Source organism: Aethina tumida, chromosome 6, assembly GCF_024364675.1.
Source record: "Aethina tumida isolate Nest 87 chromosome 6, icAetTumi1.1, whole genome shotgun sequence".
NCBI lineage: Eukaryota > Metazoa > Arthropoda > Insecta > Coleoptera > Nitidulidae > Aethina > Aethina tumida.
Genome location: NC_065440.1, coordinates 9,144,948 through 9,157,639, shown reverse-complemented (window position 1 = coordinate 9,157,639; position 12,692 = coordinate 9,144,948). Strand labels below are relative to the sequence as shown.

Sequence of the window (12,692 nt, the reverse complement as noted above, 5' to 3'; positions counted from 1 at the left end):
CAAATATGTAAAACTTGTAAGTGGTCACGGCTTTTTATTTCAATTCACAGTCGGATTCTGTTTTCAGCATATCGAAGTTTGCAATCATTTTATTGTTATTTTTGTTTATTTAGAAACAATATGATTTCGTAAATTAATTTTTCTCATGTATAGATTTCTGTTGGTGTTTTTGTTGTAGATTAGTAACTTGCTGTACAATGAAGATTCTCCCTTACCAATCAAGCCGATTGAACTGTGACTAGAACTAGACATGTGTTACGGCTTCGTTTCATTATCTTCCGCTACTGGACACAACGTGGAACTTAATCTTTTCGAAACTGGGGAAGCTTTGTGCTACAAACCACACTCCACGATTTTGCTGAATGAAAAGGATGGTAATAGCAAGAATGTTGGGTTCTTCGTGGATGGTGACGTGGTTGTCACGACACTCTGGAGCAACGGCAACAGCAAGATGTTACAGATATGTAACGTATGTACTCCTTAAATATGTTTATATGTTTCTTCAAATATTTAATTTTTAGATTAAAGAACAAAAATTTAATATCAAGTTAAGGAAAGTACCTGCACCAGATGGTTTTGTGCCACACAGTCCGATTCAGAGTGACAGCCATGAGTGTTAGACATAAATAACCACAAGAGTCAGTCAGACAGTCTGATTAAGACAGACAGCCATGAGCGTTAGACATAGATAACTACAAGGGTTGAAAATAAATATTAGTACCGTGTATATAAACTGTATATAGTGTAAATATTGTAAATAGAGTTTTAGTTTAAGTTAGTGTCAGTTTTATTTTCACACTGCCTGAACCTTCGAAAACTGTTATATTTTACTTGGTTAAGGTAAGATTAGGCGCTAGATTTTCGGTCTCCTATTGGTTTAAAGTCCTGACCCGGAGTCTTGGTCACGGTACCCACGAAGTATAGATATATATCTATACTTCGTGACGGTACCGATACGCTCTAATTAGACAGCCTGGCGGCAACAGTGGTTGGGTTTGAAATCAGATTTTGAAAATAGGTCTGATTAATAGAAATGTTACATTATAAAATTATTTTCAATAATAAAAATATGTGTGAATAAGAAATATGTGAAATTCGTGATTTATATATTTATATATTAATTTCAAATTATATATCAACAACAATGTTGGGGATTCGCACCGAATTTCATATTTCCAAGTTTATATAATGATATAAGAACACTTGTTTACTTGGCGGTTGATATAAGCGTCTGGATCCACGACAGTTGCGTTCTGAGTTGCCGAGTCCAAAGGTGCCGAACTTGTCTAACGAGAATAATCAGTTCACAGAAAGTCCGTTTGCTGAATGGTAGTATGTTGCTCTCCGTACAAGCGCTCAAGTAGTGCGATTACTTAATCAAAATCTAGGTAAGAATTTTTACATATTTCTTGTTAATAATGATTCATTTTATACTAATATCTGTGTTTGTTCTGCTTATTTAGATGTGGAGTATATTTGCTTAGTTTAAGTCTTTCCAAGCGTTGTCTGTGAAATGTGTAAAACGTGTACGTTTAATTTTAATTCACTGTCAGATTCTGTTTTCAGCATATCGAAGTTTGCAATCATTTTATTGTTATTTTTGTTTATTTAAAAACAATATGATTTCGTAAAATAGTTTTTCTCATGTACAGATATTCGTTGTTGTTTTTCTTGTAGATTAGTAACTTGCTGCACAATGAAGATTCTCCCTCACCAATCAAGCCGATAACTCCGAAGTTGAAACTAGGGAAGCTTTGAGCTACAAACCACACTCCTCGGTTCTGCTGATCGAAAAGGATGGTAATAGCAAGAATGTTGGGTTCTTTGTAGATGATGACGTGGTTGTCACGACACTTTGGAGCAACGACAACATCAAGACATTACAGATATATGTACTTCTTAAATATGTTTATATGTTTCTTCAAATATTTAATTTATAGATTAAAGATCCAAATCTTAATATTAAGTAAAGGAAAGTACCTGCACCAGATGGTTTTGTACCACACGCTTTCAAGTTGGAGAAATTGTCCAATAAACCTTATCTCTATGCTGAGGCAACGTCAGTAGTCAATCTTAAAAAAGGAGTTGCTGGTTTGTTCCATGTAATTCTTTCTTTTTTATATTGAAAATTTTGTTACAAATATTGCTTTGTTTCAGATATTGTATGTGGAAATGCGTGAGACTGACGCTTCAGGAGAATGTACTGCAAAATATTTCTCAACATCTCAAATTTGACCAAACAAGTCTGTATATCTCTAGATTAATCCTACATTTACAATCCTGACTCAATTTTAGAAACAGTTATAAAATCATTTGGATATACGGAATATAATTTGTATCTTATGAACAATATTATAAAATCGATGACTTCTAAGGAGAGCCATCAAATGTTCGTTTCAGCGAAAGATTTGGGTAATTTTGTTGAGGCGGGACAAATTTTAAGTCTATTTGGTCGCAGTATTTCACTGGGATGATTTAGAGACAGTAATCGTTACTTATAGTGGTATATTTTACAATCAGGAGTATGTTCTAATGGACAAGGAGGAAGATAACAAAGATGTTCAAAGTTTTCCCGTTCTAGTGAACGAATTAAGGAATAGTATAAAGAATGAAGCTTTGGAAGAATTAAAATCACTCAGAAGCTTTATAATACTTATTAACACTGGAAGAAGAGCCAGTAAAGGGGAAATCATCAAAGCTCTTGATGATAAGGTGAATAAAAATATACTGAAAGTTTTTAATAAGTCTTATCGTATTAATTAACAATGTGTTATATTTTTAGTTTACATATGTATGATGTGAGTTTCATTCAAACTGTTGATTCAAATTCACAACAAAATATTGGTATTTGATAATGAACAGAGTATCGATCAAAATGAAAGATATTTATGGGCTTTGTCCATTTGTTTCCAACCAAATCATGATGTCATGATAACCTTTTAAACAATTACAATAAAAACATAAATATCCCAGCTAAAGTCAAAGAGACCATCATTCTCATTTTGGCTTCTAAATCTAAAGTGAGAAAAAAATGTGTAATATAAATAAAATTATACAATTATATATTGTCATTTTTAGGTTCTCCATGATGTGGAAGAAACTATTAAACAATTTAGATTATGGACGTTCTAATTCTTCCATGCATTAGACAAATCTTTTTGGAATAAATTTGTTCTGAAAGCCGCAGAATAACCTTCTTTCAGTTGGACAAGAAACACGAAACAAGTTCCAGAACTATTTCTTTTGTCCAATCCCTCAAATGAAATGATTAAAAAGTTGTTGGAATATTTATATTCTAAACATCCTGGATTTGAAATCAAACAATATGCACTGCAAACTCTTGTTGGCCGATGAGAATCTTGAGTTTAAAGAGAAATTGATGAGAATCATCTGAAGCGACAACAAACTGAACAACTACTCTACTTTGTCGCCAAGAGAAATGTCGACTGCTTTAACCAGAAACTTGATGAAAACTCCCTCGTGTAATGCACCAAGAATTGAAAAACGGAATCGCAAAGGTGTCATGATGGACAAAGATGGCTTTTTTCAAGAAATTTTCACCGCAAGTAACAATTTAACTTTTTACCCTTCCTTACTTTGAGGGTTTTGTGTTTCTGCAGCTTGGTATATTTTCTGGTGGTCTTTCCAGTTTCATGTTCAGTTCTTGGGACGCAGCTCAGACCGTACGTTTTCTTCAGCCGACAAGGCGAACTTATGGGTCACGTTTCGTCTGGAACTGCTTCCGAGAAACCGCCTGCGTCTCAGGTGAGATGTGATTAATTATTTTTGATTATGCTTTATGATTTTTTACCGATTTGTAGGCTAATGTATTGTTGCAAGATCATATGAAATACATTTTTTAGAGCTGGGAATTTTGATAGTGGGATCAACCGAAGTTGATACGGTATTTGTAAAGTCTCAAGTCGAATTAACTGCATCTATTGAACCGAAATTGAACCTTTAAACTGATATCGATTTTTTCTCTAAAATGAATTTGTGCCAGTGACTAACGCAGCCTGAAACAATATTCTGATAAATATTTGTTCTATTATCGAATTCACTTTGGAAGGTAAAGTTGGTAGTAAAATGAACATATATATATTTGTTATATATTATATTAGTTTATTTGGATCAAAATAGTGGAAGTGAGTTTCTTCCTTTTGTTCACTTTATTACCAGCATTAACATCGCAAATGAAATTATAATAATGTTTGTATTTTAGTAAAATTAGAATACATTTCAAATTTGAATTTTTTTTCCAAAATGAAAATCACAGCAGTCCAAAAGAAATTTTTAGTGAAAATCCCATATTAATTTCCAAAAAGTTACTACGGGTTGTTCATCCAAGAAATACGTTGAGCTGTGGCAAGAAGCCACAGCTATTCTTAACGTGATGACGGGCCCGAAAAAACTTGGCAGTGGAGGGGGATGGTTAGTGTATAAAGTGAACATTAAAACACAACTTTTAGTATCAATTTATTTATTCTGACAGGCATGGTCCGATATAACAGCAATAACTAAATCTAAACTCGCCACACAGAGCGGCCTTAACCGGCTTGAGGCAGACATTGCCGGTCTGATTAAGCCCTCTGCGGTAGAAGGTGTGGCAAATATCCCCCTCCCAGTCGTCAAATTAGAATTTCCTTCGGGTATGTCGGACACCCCGATTTTTCCTGACATGCTAGGGCCTTTGTCAGCTCCGGACGTGCCGCGCCAGCCCTTACAACGTTTAAGGAGTAAAAAGCAAAAAAGTTCCACATATAATGCATACGAAAAACATGCTCAATATTTAAAAAAAAATAAAGATGAAGGAGGCACATTATCAACAAAAGATGGAGGCTTTAGAGAATATTGTGGGTGCCTTGAATACGTCCTCAGCGTCAAATGCACAGGCCTTAATCCAAACGGCCAAGGTGTTGTCATAGACTGCTGTGGCACTGGACCACATGGCGGAAGCCATAAATAAATTAGCGCAGTATCGATGACTATTTGTTTTTGTTACTATTTTTGTTAAAATTTATTTTCGGAATTTCATCTTTTTTATATTATTGATTAAATTTTGTTATATAAGCATAGTTTATTATTTTATTTACATTTAATTTTTTTGAAATCCTTGGGGTGCAACTGAAAAGTCAAGTTTCTTATAAGCTTTTTTATTTTATCTTTTAATTCAATACACTTGACCCAGCGAAGCTCTTTAACTAGTTTGAAATCTAGCTGTGATTAAGCGGTTACCAGTTTCCAATTCAGGATTTATTCCTCCAACTTTCCTCCAAATTATTTTTAATACAAATGTTGTGTAAAACATACATGCATTTATAATTTTGCATGACATTTCAGCTGCATAATGAAGGACTCGATCATTTCGACAACATCTAAACCTTGCTTTGAATAATCCATTACATCTTTATATAATGCTACGAATCCTCTTATGGGCTTTATTATACTGATATTCTGGGGTATTCATAACAGGTTCACGTTCTAAAGGAGTCATAATCCAAGGTCTTAAAGGGTATTTAGAACCACCTACAAATTAATATAATATTTAATTTTAATGTTTATTTAACATCTATAATTCTTTTTTAACATATGTAGTGACTATAGCACTCCTGTGAAACTATTGTTTTGAATGTATATGATGAATGGTTTAGTGACATAATAATAAATGTATATATGCAGGTTTCCTGGATTTCAGAAGAGCTTGAAATGTTAGACAGAACATTGGTACAGAAGTTGAATAAGCTGGGTCTTGGTAGACTTGTACATATATTATTTGAAAATTATTTAACAAATTTATTTTCTAGACACTTTTTGTATTAAATGTAGTCATAATTGGCAATATACAATATATTCAACTCACTATGGGTTGTTATATACATTATCTTAAATAGTATATATTAACTGTTATACAAAATTGCAAGATTTAAATAATCTTTTAAAGAGTGGTTAACATTATATTGTTAGCAATAATATGGTCCAAACAGTTTGCAACCCACAACTCTTCGATGTCATACTGGTGGTGTGTTCATCAGGAGAGATAAAATGGCGTTTTGAGTTGTTCCGTTTTTCTTTGCACAGTTATTCATAATAAACCATGTATATATTTATAATAGTGCTTTTAATGGCATAACAATATTAACATATTAAATAACCAATACTGATTTTTTGCTTTTAGCATTGGCCCAAGAAACCAAGATGCTTCTTCATTAAGTTGTAAGTTCTTAGAACAAATAAAAAATTAAACTGGCATGATATTTTACAAAGAAAGGAAATGAAATGAATGAAATGTAACTAATAAAGGTGTGTTTTACATGTACTACAAACTAATTTTGCATATTATCATATCGACTGTGTGTTTTTAAAAGAGCAATTACAATATATGTTTGTTCATGTTTATAGGTCAACATTTTTTGGAATTATTTTCTGGCATTTCGTTAGCACGAGTTAACTTTTATACACGTTGTATTATATACAATTATTTTGATAACTAATATGGATATTGTTTTTGCATTTAATGAAGAAACTAGGATCCTTTCCACCAAGTTGTAAGTTCCTTAGGATAGATGAGATTAAACTGGCAAGAAATTTTATGAAGAAAGAAAATGAAATGAATTAGAAACGTAAATATAAAAGGCTAGTTTCACATTTACTATAAATTACTTTTGTAAATAAATGTTGGACATGTAGTCTAATACATTTTAGTTTTTTTTTTTTAATCATCTACTAAAATTTCTCAAGCCTTTTTCCCTATTTAACATATGCGTTATTCCGAATAGTTATGATCTTAGGATTGGTACCCTGAAGAGGGGTTTTTAGTCGGTGAACATCCGACAATGCCTCCAATTCATTGTCTAATTTGAATTTTAATACGAATTATTTATTTTTATGTTGTTGAAGAAATTTATTGTGTTGTATTTGTAATTATTTATTTATTTTTGTTATATATAATATGAAGTATACAGAGGACTGATGTATTTTTTATAATGTACAATAAATAATTTGTAATAAAAATGTTTTAATTCCATAGCTTGTTTTATTTCTCACAATTCACTCAATAATATACCAATTAATTTAAATTTGAAACTATTCCCGCCAATTTTGTCAAATGTCAAATACAGAAAACTATAAAGGCGTCATCTATTGACTAATTTAAACACTACAAATCAATTTATTGTCCAGTGTTGTTTCCCATTTTTAGTAAGAGGTTGGTACTTCTTGGGTGTTCTGTGAATCAATTACACAATAAATAACCGTTTATCAATAATCAACAATAAATAATCAATTAGACAATAAACAACGGTTTATTAATAACGATTTTCATTAAAATACTAAACGCAACAAGTCATTAAACAATAATGACCGTGGTCCATAGATGGCACAAAAGCAACATCAACAATTATTAATTAATTTCTAACAATTTCATATTTGAATAAGAATAAACCACGTGTAATATTCTGATAGTATACTATCTACACATCTGGGTAAGGATAGCATTTGATGAAAAGAAAATAAATGACACAGAACATAATTAAACTTATCCCGAAGATGCACTAAATTTTCACCAATTACATCAATGGAACGAATTCTTTAATATATATCACGTGCTATTAAATAAATTACGATTTTAAGGTACTTCATGTTTATTTATTACACAGCAACATCAAGCTATAAGTGAATCTTGAACAGCAACTGTTCGAGTGATCGTGCGGTCGCCATTTTATTACTGTGTTAAAGAGGATTGCTCAAATGTTAATTTTAAGCCTTCTACGCACGCGGGAACTCATTGGCGCGCAAGTTTAAATTGTGTAAAATAAAATAATAAAATTTTTAATTTTTGTAATTTGTTTAACAAGCACATGGCAATTTCGATAAGAATAGTTTTAAAACGTCGTGTGTTTTTAGCTTTTATGAACTTTATAAGATGATTTTAGTAACCTTTTGAAGATCAATTAGGTTACTGTTCTGGTAGGGTTATGTTGACTGGTTGTTTAAGTTGTATGTTGGTTATTAAATTATTAACTTACATATGTTAATCGTAAAATAATCGTAAAATCGTATAATATTTATTTTAAAATATACTCGTCTTAGTGTATACATTACTTTAATTTTAACATATGTGATTTTTCGAACCCTTTTTAAGTGTCAGGGTGTGGTCGCACAGTGGGTTCGAAGTTTAAATGGTTGGATTTCTACGTGTCTTTATGTATAACTTATATTCAAAATATTCAAAATTAAATTTAATTAATTAATGGGAACATTTAATATATTACGGCTACTCGAAATTTTAAAGAATTGTAAATCTGTTCTTTTTATTTTAGTCTTTCAAAATTAGTAAACTTAAGTTAACGAATTAAATGATTGAAAATATTTATAAGTACAATGATTTTTCCTTATGCAAACAATATCAGAATTATAATTATATTGAAATAACGTATTGTATTTTGAATTACATTAAGATTTTTTAAACCAAAAACGTAAAATTTAGAGTAGAGGTAATTTTCACATAACAGGGAAACATGTCGATCAATTTGGCAACAATGTTGTTCAGGGCTGAAAAGTATGTTTTAACAACCCTCTTGGTTAGAACAGAATCGTTGTTGAGGAGATTTCAGTACTTCGGTACCACCTTTTTTTCACCCCCCTTAACTCTGAAATTATAAAACCTTAAGTTGCAGTAGTTTCAGCATATTTTATTCGAAATTTTCAAAACAGTATTTTCTGACCGTTTACATACAGTAATTATCGGTGATTGTTTTGTTCTTTTCTCTGTGTGTTTTGTTACTTGCGTAAGTCTTACTATTTTTACTTAATCTGTTAAAGTATCTTTTGTATCAACTTCTATAAAACAGTTTTTTATAATCGTAACTTTAACTTCAATCAAACAACCTTTTTGACAGATTTCGATTATTATTTCATTAAATTTTATTCATTAATTTTAATGCTTTCATTTGTACTTTAATTTTAATTTTTCCTTGTTATTTTTATTTGTTAATATAGATAGTTTATTTTCGTTAATTAGAGCTTTAATTGCTATATTCTAAAAAAACCTAAACTGTAAGGCAAGTAAGTATATTTTAATTATCTGGGTTTGGTACACAAACGCGAGTTGTTAAGAGTGTGAGCTACTTTACACACTTTCTAGCTCTACGTTTGAAATCACCAAAACTCAGTCTCAACTGAGACATTGAGAGACAACGGAATCAAAGGTTAGTGTCACTAGAATTAGAACTTATATAGAAACGTGTAGTCAGTAAGCTTCGAAAAATATTGAGTCAAATCGCTTCCTGATGTAACGAATCTTTCAAAAAAATTCCAGGTAGTACCGATTATCAACTTGGGTAATTAAATTGTCATCTTACCCATTACACTGATACTCTCTACTATTTAGAATACGTGACTATCAGATTAAAACTCACAGTATGATAAACTTAAATATATTAACAATAAAAAATAATAAGAAAACAACAAACAAAAATTAAATACAAAAAGTAAAAATTACTACAAAATACAAAAATTAGCATATTATCCCAAAGTATTGTTTTATAATTATATATAATTCATTTTAATATTTTTGTGCAAAGTAAATTACTTTTTCTAAACAAATCCCTTATATAATTAAAGTAAAATCGAACCACCGTGCGAGAGGTGACCAGAATCCTAGAAGGCAAAACTGATGCACTTGTTGCTTATAAAACCAATATAGTAGCTTAACTAAATCTATAAATGTTTATTTCAATTATGACCCTTTCTATTTCCTTACCAATTCTATCGGTAACTTTAGATTTTAATAGTACCAACCGGGGAATTATTAGAATTTACAAAAGTGCATAGAAATGACCACGTGACAAACTAGAATAATTAGGAGAAGCCTTGTTGCGTATAATAAGAAAATAATTACGAAAATTTAGTAATCCCATTCTGAATGCGTAAAAAAATGATGAAATATAAAAAAATTGCAAAAATATTAGATGTCTGAAAACACTGCTCTCACCTAGATCTCCAGAAATCTATATAGAAAAATAAAACTGTTTTTCGAGATCATATTTTTTCTAAATAAACAAGAATAATAATAAAATGATTGAAAAGATTATGCTATGATGGAAATTCAACATGGCGGACAAATTTAACAAAGACACATGCAAATTTGACACATTATTTTAACAAAAATATGGATTCTAAATTAAAGGAAAAACTCGACATTTAAACAAATGGAACAAATACAAATATTATTACAATGGGATCATTTTTAAACAAGAAATATAATAAATATAAATGTTCATACCCAAATTTTATTACTCTCTCGATGTCTTTTCAGTTCAACAGTTGAAACCTAAGAGATCAAATCGTACTAGTCAAGTCACTTGACTCAAGTGTCGTACTACCCATTCATAAAAAACTTAAGAAGTACCAACCCAATGTTATAAACAAGAAACATTACTGGGCACGATCTCGGGATGCAGCGATGCTGCCATTTTGAAGGCGGTGTTGCCATTTCTTACAGACTACAGATATCTTTTTGTCCATCTGAAACTTTCTATTTAAAATTTATATTAAATGAGTATAGGTTAGGTTTTTCTGATATATATAAAAATAAAACAATTATATATTTTTTACTAGGTGACCCGGCAAACGTTGTTTTGCCATATAAATAACTTTCAAGTAATTTCTAGTGTAGACAAAAAATAGCTTACTTATTGTAAATATGTATGTATGTAAGAATGTGGTATACGCGTGAAATAAGCATGGAGGGCTGTGAACGATGAGGGAATATAAAAATAACAAAAGGCAAACATTATTTTTAAGTTATTATAATTTATTCCTTAAAATTATATATCATTAGTTAAACAATTACGACAGTAACACTAACAAACAATATCAATCTCTTAATGCTGTAGCGTGAACAATATTTATTGTTAGTCCATCTTCAGCTAACACAAACAAACTGGGTGGTTTACCTACTCGAGAGCATGCCACATATAATTGTCAGTGTGAAAAACATGGTGTTCTCAATTCTAAGCCACAAATAGACATCGTTTGACCTTGAGATTTGTTGATAGTCATTGCAAATGCCAATCTAATCGGAAACTGAACACGTTTGAATTGAATTGGCACATCTGTAGGTATAATAGGAATCTGAGGTATTAGTATATTTTCACCTCTGAACTTGCCATTTAAAATGCTGGCTTCGATCACGTTTTTCATTCATTTTTGAATGACTAATCGCGTACCTTTGCACAGTGCACTCAGTGTGTCTTGGATTGACTGTAAATAATCGCCTCAAGGCGTTTGATTTAAATAAATTGAGACATGCAGCAACTGGTGAGCCTTGCTTGCGGGGCATCCATGTTTTTGTTTGAGTCCATGAGAAATAGCGTGGTACTTGTGAATAGAGTAATGTTCGTGCAAAGACACCAAAATCATCCGCACGATTACACAATTAAAAAAATGCAGTGAGTGTAGTTTTAGGTGGATTTATTGCACGATCAATCGCTGTCTCGTTAGTGAAAAATACACACTGACCGTTTTCAAGATGGGCGGCTAACTGAACAACTGCTGGATCCCGTTCATGAATTGGAAAATCAAAGATACGCCAAGCAGCTTCATTGGAGCTGATGTACCGACCAATTTGGTAGAGCGTTATTTCATCGTTTTTATTCACTGGAAGAGCATTTACATTAGTATTTTCCACTCTAAACACAGCCATATCACTGCCTTTATGGACATACTTGCAAATGTATTTGATGCTCTTCACAGAACTGTAGAACTCAACATTAATATGAGCATTATATGTCTTGCTCAGCAGAGGCGAATATGGCACCACCCAACGATTGTCAATATCAATGTCTGTGTTGATGATATTTTTAATAAATGATTGTCCGCCATTATCAGGATTTCTTCGACGATATATTGGGTATCCGTCGACATTTGTGACCGTATCATTGGTAAAATCTTTAGGGAAATTTTTAGTACATTTTCCATTTGCCATGCAAGGCGATGAACTATTAAAAGTACCACATGGACCATGAATCATGTTTGTTGTAACAATATCAAACAGCAGTTGGTCAGTGGATAGATCTGGAATTTCCGCAGAAATGATACTATCGATTTCTTCAGGACGGATTTTGTCAATTAACCAAACCAAAATGTGTGCATGAGGTAATCCTCGCTTTTGCCACTCAACCGAATACAGCCAGCAACATGTGGGACCGAATACATGTAATTTAGTAATGAAACTTATTAAAGACTTCAACTTTTGTCTGAACACACGTGCTGTAATGTCATGGCGATGTATTGCATTTTGGCCAGGCAGTAGCAAAGATACAATCTATGGCCATTTTGGATTACATGTGAACGTGATAAATAAACATGGTCGTCCATATTCGCGCACGAATGTCAGAGCATTCTGTATATATTCTTGCATATGACGTGCACTTCCTACGTACGATGATGGTAAAATGACATGGTTACCAATTTCAGCCACGTCGGCGTTGTTGTTGATAGCGTCTCGCAAATGAATGTACTCTTCCGTGCGCAGCTTTAGTTGATTATATCTTCACGTACATGTCGACCATGAATTGTTGACAAAGCTCACGACATCGTAGAATGACGTTGTCCAGGCCACGTCTAATCATTAATCGGTACACATAATAATCCTTTGAGCTAACGTTCTTGTTTGTTTCAGCTCCTGTAAT

General features: G+C 32.0%; 1 long non-coding RNA gene across 1 annotated transcript; it reads left to right on the top strand.

The window, feature by feature from the left end:
- Positions 1 to 1,948: 1,948 nt before the first annotated feature.
- On the top strand, positions 1,949 to 5,020 carry LOC126265891 (uncharacterized). Its single transcript, XR_007548376.1, has 6 exons — positions 1,949 to 2,102; positions 2,158 to 2,243; positions 2,296 to 3,020; positions 3,079 to 3,765; positions 3,822 to 4,431; positions 4,493 to 5,020. It is a non-coding gene; the product is annotated as an uncharacterized LOC126265891 (long non-coding RNA).
- The last annotated feature ends 7,672 nt before the right edge of the window (positions 5,021 to 12,692 follow it).